This window comes from Perissodus microlepis, chromosome 14 (genome assembly GCF_051167445.1).
Source record: "Perissodus microlepis isolate ML-2025 ecotype Zambia chromosome 14, ASM5116744v1, whole genome shotgun sequence".
Taxonomy (NCBI): Eukaryota; Metazoa; Chordata; class Actinopteri; order Cichliformes; family Cichlidae; genus Perissodus; species Perissodus microlepis.
The window spans coordinates 32,675,451-32,684,066 of NC_140474.1; the positions used below are offsets into that span (position 1 = coordinate 32,675,451).

The 8,616-nt window shown below is 39.6% G+C and overlaps 1 long non-coding RNA gene across 1 annotated transcript; it reads left to right on the forward strand.

Moving 5' to 3' along the window:
• The first annotated feature begins 6,737 nt into the window (after positions 1-6,737).
• Positions 6,738-7,834, forward strand: LOC146374253 (uncharacterized). The gene is made up of 2 exons (XR_014802222.1): positions 6,738-7,053; positions 7,460-7,834. It is a non-coding gene; the product is annotated as an uncharacterized LOC146374253 (long non-coding RNA).
• Positions 7,835-8,616: the final 782 nt, after the last annotated feature.

Below are 8,616 nucleotides of genomic sequence, written 5' to 3' on the forward strand. Positions count from 1 at the left end.
TGCTATTGGTGTGTCTGACCTAAAGAGGCCAAAGGACGTTGCCTTTAAAGAGGCTTAGAGTCTTTGCAGAGTAGATCCAGATGACAGAAAACAATAAGTCTATTTTCAGTGCTTCTACAAATTTGACAAAATGTCTCATTAATCAACTATGGAAAAAATTCTAAGTGGTCAGAACATGATTTGGGGTAAGGAATTTTAAAAAGAAGGGTTGGGGAAATCCTGTCAAATTGTACTTTTTTGACACACCTCATACACTGTGTTTTCTATTTAAATGTCTTTTGTTTTGTTTTGCTGTGAACACCGTTTAACAAGAGCATGATTCCCTGTAGTTCTGTCATAAATTCAGTAATTTAAAAAAATGTCCAGTATTTATCAATTAAAGATCTGAATACAGCACATTGTTTTGATGTCTTTGCCTCTAAGCAACAGGAAACAAACACTAATGGGCACCAACAATGACATATCAATTACCCTCACTCTGTTAAACACAGGAATTTTCCTGTTGGGTACAGTTTTCACAGTTTACAACTCCTCTGGCTTGTTTGGAAATGTATCAAAAAGCCCTTTTTTCCACTGTGGTCCAGTTGTGATCATTTGCACCTAAATGCGAATGCGGTCTCTGTTAGAATTCCAATAGTGTGTGTTTCCACGGACACAGTGAAGACAGTAGCATTTCTACCTAACACTGAACTTAGCAACACCAAATAAAAATCTCGACCTCATTAGGAGCTTTTTCTTACTCATCCTAACCAAATGTTGAATTGAAATGGAGCACCTGAGTGAGCCTGTTTATGTGGTCACAGCCTATATATACTGTAAGAGGTCTTTGTTAGACTGAACTAAAGGTTCAGAACTATGAGTACTTTGAACAAAGTAGGTGTGAAAATAGTAACATAGGAACTAAATTCTGACTGGACCTAAGGGTGTCTGGGACTCTGATGAAAGAAAGGACGCAGGAAGGGGGGAAAGGAAACGGAGGGTGAAGGGCGGATGAGGAGTGAAGAGAGGAAGTGGAATTAGTGGAAAGGGGAAAGAGGAAAATAGAATGGAAGCAGTCATGGAGAGAGGAAAAGATGGAGGGAGGGTGTGTGTGTGCGTGTGTGTAGGAACGAGAGGAGTTATGGGCTGAACGAGGGATGGTGATACATAAATGAAATAAATGGGGTCAAAAGCAGAGGCGGTGTGTGTGTGTGAAGGGAGAGCAGGAGGGAGAGGGATGATGTGAGACACAGAATGCAAGTGAGACTTACTGTCTGTCTGTATGTGTGTGTGGGTCCATATATGTGTGTGTGTGAGAGAGAGAGAGAGGGAGAGAGAGAGACAGATGGGGGAGGACAGAGATAGAGCAGCTACTACATGTGTGAGCGAGAGAGAGTTTAAAAAGGACAGAAAGCATGAGAGAGGTTTATCCAGAACTGTGTTTATCCTGTCTCCTCACTCGGGGAGAGAGGGGGCTGCCAGGCCTGCACTCAACACAACAGATAGGCAGCTATCAGCTCCCACAGCCCAACTCTGTGTGTGTGTCTGGCAATATGCTTCCGCTATTTATAAAAAGTGTGTATCTGCAATTCTAGTGTTTGTATGTATGCGCCTTCTATTGCTAAAAACATGTATCAGAATAGTGAATAGTTATGTGTGTAAATAAATCTGGTCATGTGTATTTTTCTGCATGAAATCCACTGGAAGACCACCCACATAAAAATGGTTTTTATTTATATAAAAATATATTTATTTATCATTCTTTTTGCACAGAAACAGTCATAAGGATCCAGTTCATCTATATACAAGGACATACAACAACAAAAAGCAACCCATACCAGTAGCTATTTGAGGTTTGAATGACAATTAAAATGTTTTAATTACCCTGATATGGATATTAGTTATGTAAAATGTTTCAAAAATATATAGATTTTTCCCTTATATATAAGCAACACAGCTCAATTGCCTTTATGGCATATAGACTATACAGTCCATGAACTGCATGTAAAGGAAAGCTAGTGAAGAAATGCCTTAAACAGACATTCTTTCCAGCAGGGGGCAACTTCTACAGTTAATCCCTCTGTGAACCTTGTGCTTTTGAGTCTATCATCTGAATGGTTGATTCGGTTAAAGCCTGATAACCTACAATATTAGTTTAATTAATATGATCCCATTATAAAAAAAAAAGGCATGCCTCTCCCTAGAACATGATGTGATACTGTTGCAAAGCTGTGTGCTAGTGTTCTAGAGTTTAGTTGACAAATACGAAAAAACTGCAGGGATGCAGTTTGCACAAAAACTGCTTGCATGTACCTTGAGACTGACGAGTTCCAGTGTCCCTTGGGTTTGCTGCTATTCAATGCTTTTCATGTCTGGTTTCAAAGGGTTATGATTCCAAAAAGGGACTTTCCAGAGAAGTTGGTGACTTCTCTGGAAAGTCCCACACTTTAGAGTTCATCAAAATAAAGTCTAAAGTGTTATCACATAGCCATTCGCAAGGCACAAGAGGTTCTTTTTCAAAACTATCAAACAGTTTACGGCTTAGTCACACTTTAGGAAAAACACGATGACAACTGAGAAAGTCAGCAGTTGCTTGCATTGCATTGAATTTGATTGCATTTAGCAACTGATTGCAAGTAGTTGTGGCAACTGACTGGTCACCAAGTGGATGAGCGTGCAACACTCTCAACTTCTGGGTGACCGCTTTGGATTGCAAGGCGATTGCACTTGTCATTCTGTGGGAGACAGCGTTTCCAAAGAATCACACACTGCCTGAATTCCCAAAACTTTCGGATTAGGATAATTGTTAATAATAATTTAATTATATAATTGTCTTCTATTTTTTAATGCAACTTATCTCTTTTCATCAGGGGAAGTAGTAAGTAGTCACTGTGAAATTCTGTGTGTGCAGATGGCAGCAGACTTGTGACTTTTGCTGATTCATTACAGTGAATTTTCACAAACAGCTTGAATGCACAGTATATGATAGATTTGTTTGGGACTTTTAGACTATTGAAGCTGATATGAATTATTATTATTATTCTATGTCACAGGAGGGTTTTAGGGTATGCATTGTACCAACATGCACGTTAGGATGACATACCCTCCAAATAACTTTTCTCATTCACAAGCATATATATGGAAAATAAATGCTGCATTTTAAAGCTAGGAGATAGGAAGAGAGCTCGACTGTTATTACACCAGAACCAGATAAATGGTCAGGGTTATGTTAGATTCTATACTGAATCAGTCAGGGCCTGAGTTAACAATCCCTGCCACAGATGCTATTGCCTAACAGGTAGTCGCTAGAGACTATGCTACTGCTGACTGAAGACAAAGGAAGAAGAAAAGGGAAGGTGTGTTAGGAGGGAGTGAAAGAGAAGGAAAAGCAGAAGTATGGAGGTGAGAGTACGGACTTTAAATGTAAGAAGTACAACTGGTAAAGGGAGAGAGGTGGCTAATATGATGGAGACCAGGAAAGTATGTAGGTAGAAGGAAAGCAAGGCCAGAAGCATTTGAGCTGGATTTAAGCTGTTCTACTATGGTGTAGATAGGAAAACAAGTATGAGATTACTGTGTAGAGGAGCATGAGACAGAATCATGTGTTTGAAGCTGGAAATCAAAAAGCGTGACGTTGAATGTTGTCAGTGTGTATGCCATAAGGGTTTGATGTCAATTAGAAAAAAAAGGAGTAAGTTTAATGAAATTATAGAGAGTGTCCCCAGGAGAGATTGTTGATTAAAGCAGAATTAAGTAAGCATAGGGGAAAGGAACATAGACAGAGAACAGAGTTGGGCAGGTGTCAAGGGGAGAAATGTACAAGGACTGATAGCAGTGGATTTTATGAAAATGGTGAAAATAACTGTGGTCAACACTTACTTCAAGAAGAGGAGGCCATATCATGAAGGTCTGGAAAAGAGTTGTTGAAGCAGGGTTAAGAAGAAGGTGACAATCAGTGAGAAAGAACACTAAAATGATGTTGATGGAGAAGTATAGAGAAGGTCAGAAGGATCTTCACTTTGTCTTTGTGGATCAGAGAAAGCATGTGATAGGGTCAGGACAAGTCAGGACAAGCATAGATGTGAGGGAGGTGCAGGACATGTATGAGGGCAGTGAGACAGTATTGAGGTGTGCAGTGAAAGATGGGTTTAGAGTGGAGTGGGATTACACCAGAGATCAGTTTTGAGCAGCTTCTTGTTTGCAGTGATGATCGACAGGCTGACAGTTGAGGTCAGGCAGGAGGTGGAGGTTTTCTCTGGAGAGAAGAGGAATGAAATTCAGTAGAAGCTAGACAGAATACATGTTTGTGAATGACCAGGTACGGGTCTAACAGTGATGCAGGCAGCAGGGGTGGTGAAGGAAGATGAGTTTGAATATCTGGGTTCAACTATCCAAGACAATGAACAGTGCACAAAAGAGGTGACGAAGAGAGTGCAGAGAGGATGGAGATGGGTGGAGAGGTGTGTCATAGAAGTGTCAGAGATGATTTGTGACAGAATGATAGCAGTAAATGGGAAATGGAAGGTTTGCAAGATGGTAGTGAGACATGCTATGACGTATGTTTTGGAGACAGTGGCACTGACAAAAAGACAGGAGGCCAAGCTGAGGGTGGCTGAGATGGTTTGGACATGTGCAGTGGTAGAATAGTGGATATACCAGGCAAAAGATGTTGAATTTGGATCTGTCAGGAAAGAGAAGAAGCAGAAGACCTCAGAAGAGGTTTGTGGAAGGAAGGACAAGCAGAAGCACGGCACCTGTAGAGTAGACTGGAAATAGGCATTCACTGTGTTAAAGCATAAAAGAGTGTGCATCAATAATAAGTGGAGGAAAAAAACTTTATCCTATGGCACCTTCTGTTGGAATCTCAAATGATCTAACTCCTAAAGATGTAATGACTAATGTTCAAAGCTAAACTATTGTTTACAGTTGATTATGCGACAGTCCTTTTTGTACATCATTTGGTTTAAACAAACATGTTTTTTTGCTGAGTAGTGATCAACGTGTTAATGCTAAAGTGTCATGAAAAGCAGAGTGTAATATGGACAAGGTCTTGTGTGTTGTGTTGCAAAATGGTATCACAAATAAATATTGCAAATTGAAGATTGCCTAAAACATGGAACATTGTTGGATAACTTTGCGAACCAGCATGGACTTGATTTGATATGTGATGCTGTGTTTGAGCTACTTTGTCTCAAAAGACATAAACTTATATTTTTTCCAGGTTTATTTCAGCAGATGTTTCTTCATTTGTAACATAATGAGATCAGTCAAGAAAGAAATGCCCAAACAGCTCACTAGACGATCCCACTGGATAAGTTAATGGAAGTAAATTAGGACTGATACCAGTGACCTTTGAAACTTTTTCTCAGAGAAGTAAAAACAAGCCCAGTTTCCAAACTAATTTCACAAAACTTCTTACTCGTCTGGGAAATTATGACTGATCTTCAAAACAGTACAATCTTTTCAGATCATACAAACAGTTGATGAAAAAGTAAATAAAACCACCAGGCCTATGGAGCATCAAACTACATCAAAAACAGGGACAAAACAGTGCTCGCAGCATGATGTTTAGTTGTATTTTCCAAAACACAACAAATGACAACACAGTTGACATACTGCAAACTGTATGAAAACAAACAGTACTAAAAAGGTCAAAGTACACACATAGAGTATACATGAAAAGTCCATCATACTGTTAATGTAACTGCAGAATCAAAGTCATCAAGGGATTCATTTGCATCAGCATCATGTCTTTCTGCTGACCAGACTAAAGGAGAAATTGTAGCCTTTGTACACTCTATACACTTCATGTTTATTGCATTTGAGCAAAATGTCAATAGTGAAAACTGTTCATTACTCAAAATTAACACTGACTTTAACATCACTCTGTTTCTGTATTTGACTTGATTTCTATGGCGTGATCAAAAATAGCAGTTGTACTGAAAGAGGGTAAAAAAAGAAGATGATCTTGGGTGTAAGACGTTATTTAAATTAGTGGCCCAATTCTGAAAATTTGCAATTACATTTTGAGTAATTCTTAGTCATTAGTAATTGTTGTAAGTAATGAGTAATTACTTATTAGCAGCCAGTTTGAACAACTTCTTGTGATTGTGTACAAGCGATCATTTCTGTGCTCTTATTATCTTCTGCCATCTTTTGTTAACACTATGCATCCAAGATGCACTGAAAACGTGTTTCAGTCCTCAGTCAGGCCTAGAAACCAGTCAGCAACCCCTTAGCAACGTCCAGTCACTAGGGAAAAGTGTATTCCTCAACCAGATAGTGAGTGGTTGTTGGATCTCACTGTGTAAATTGGTCACAAACAGGATGCTGCACCAGAAACCACTGTGAATTGCTTTGATCGCAAGCAGATTGCTACTGTAGCCCATTGTTTGTGTGGAAAACAGCAATCTGTATGCAAACACACTCACTTATTAACCACTGAGCAGGAGTGAACATTGAAAGAAACAAAGACTGTCAAACATTCACTTTCAAAGTAAAAGTTGCGCTCACTGCTGAAACCCACATGTGTCCAGAAGGACATGTTGGTTACTCTGAAGGTTGATGGTTTCTTTTTCTGGTTTGTGTCACACTTTATCAAGGTTTCACTACCACTAACTAGAATAATTGTGCAGTGTTTGCAGACAATTTGGCATCTTCCTTAGAAACTATGGGTGACAGTGGCAATGTACTATCAAAGCAAATTCAAGGAGGTGTCTGTTATAGCACCATATACCTCTTTGTGACTGTAACCCAGATCATTGTTTGAGTATGGGATTTCTGATTATTTGTAGTCACTGAACGCACCACTGTGCCGTGCGCATAGCCACTCTCTAGTCCAGCTACAGAGTTTTTTCCTTCCGTTCGTCCGATGAGGCGCATGCTGCTCTCGTGCCCTCTGCGAGCTGGAAATTCGGGTACAGTAGACATTTGAGTTGCTGTAAATAGTTTTAAAAACCTTTATATGTGAAGCTAATGATTTAATATGTTGTTAGAAAAAGGAGTCTTGTAGCGGTTACGAACGTGAAGCTGAGCTGAATCCGACAGCCATTCGCCATTACATGAACCCCTCTGGTGAGTTAGCTTGCAGCGCATGTTCGCATGAAATGTTTTGTGCCTTATTATGCTGCAGCGAAGTATCAAATCTACCACTGTCATGTTTGTTAAGAAAGAGGCTAAATATTGTATAATGTGTGTTATTGGCTGACTGTTAGCAAGCTAGCCGTTAAGTGAGCCTGGCTAATGTCCTAAAATGGCGGCCGACACGAGGTCAGTTACAGTGTTATTATGTTATGCCTAAGAGAACAGCATTAATAAGCATTGTTAACAGCATTTATGTTCTGTTATATTTTTATTTTGACAAACCTGTATTATTATAATGGTAAGACTGTTAAATAAGCCGTTAGTGACATGGACACTGAGTCAGTGGTATTGAGACTTATGAACATTTTAGTTAATTCTTCTGCACACTTGTGTGTAGGCTTGTTTGTTTGCCCTTTTGGTGCCCTGGATCCTACTGGATGAACTGCCTTGTGGAAGTCCTCATCTGATGACTCTGCTGAACCGTCCTGGCTAGTAGATGGTCGTTGCTGCGGGTGGATGCTTCTGCTTGCTGGATGTTATTATTGGATGCTACACCGTTCCAACAGAGCGGTAGGAACAATTCAAAGGGCCCAACGATGCACTTTATTTTTTCCCTGAGCTCAGGTGATTTTCTTTTGGCCAAAGGACCTTGAAGGGATACATATTTGAGTTTATTTATTTATTTTATTTTTCTTGGGACACTGAGTGGAAAGACACTACAAAACAAGGGTTTATTATTTAAAATTGTGCCTAATAAATGTGTTTATGTTAAGTGAGTGTGGTGTCCATTGTGTGCTGGAAACCTTATTGTTCCTGTGGTGGAGCAGCTACTACCAATCTCCTTTACGAAACTAGCCTCTGATGGGATACAGATATTTTGGACACATTTGAATTCTTGTAACCTATTTCTAGAGAAACTGTGATTCTGGGCTTAGACATCGGGGTGAAATTGATGACACCGACACCTAGTGAACTGCCCAAGGTCAACAGTCCTGATTTCCACGCATTAAAGGTTTGGCGTAAGTACAGATTGCGTTACATGACCAATTACACCTAGCAACAGCAACAACCTCCCACAACAACTTGCCACCTGGCCTGGGAATATACATTTTACCAAAGCAATTGTTGGTTTTTGACCTGTCTCTGAAACTGCTTGACTGAGGCTTTATTACCTGACTTCACAGCAACTAATTGTAACCTCCGCAACCTCTCAATTAGTCAGGGAATACACATTTTTTTTCCTTGTAACTGGGGTTACCAGGTGGTCACTAACCAGTCTTTAGACTTGTGAGAGTGGGCAAATAGGAATGTGCTAAAACTTTTGCAAAAAGACATAAGATTTTAAAAGAATAATGCATGAAATCCTGTTTAATTAAATGAAATTTAGTATGTTAGCATCTGGGAAACACTGTTGTAACTCTTAGAGACATTTGCAGTTATGTAGTATTAGACATTATTGAAATGTATTGTTTGGCTCCCAAAGGTTAGGAATCCTTTTCAGCTTGAACACACTTTTGATGGCAAACCTGAACTCATGATGTCCTTCCAGGCCGA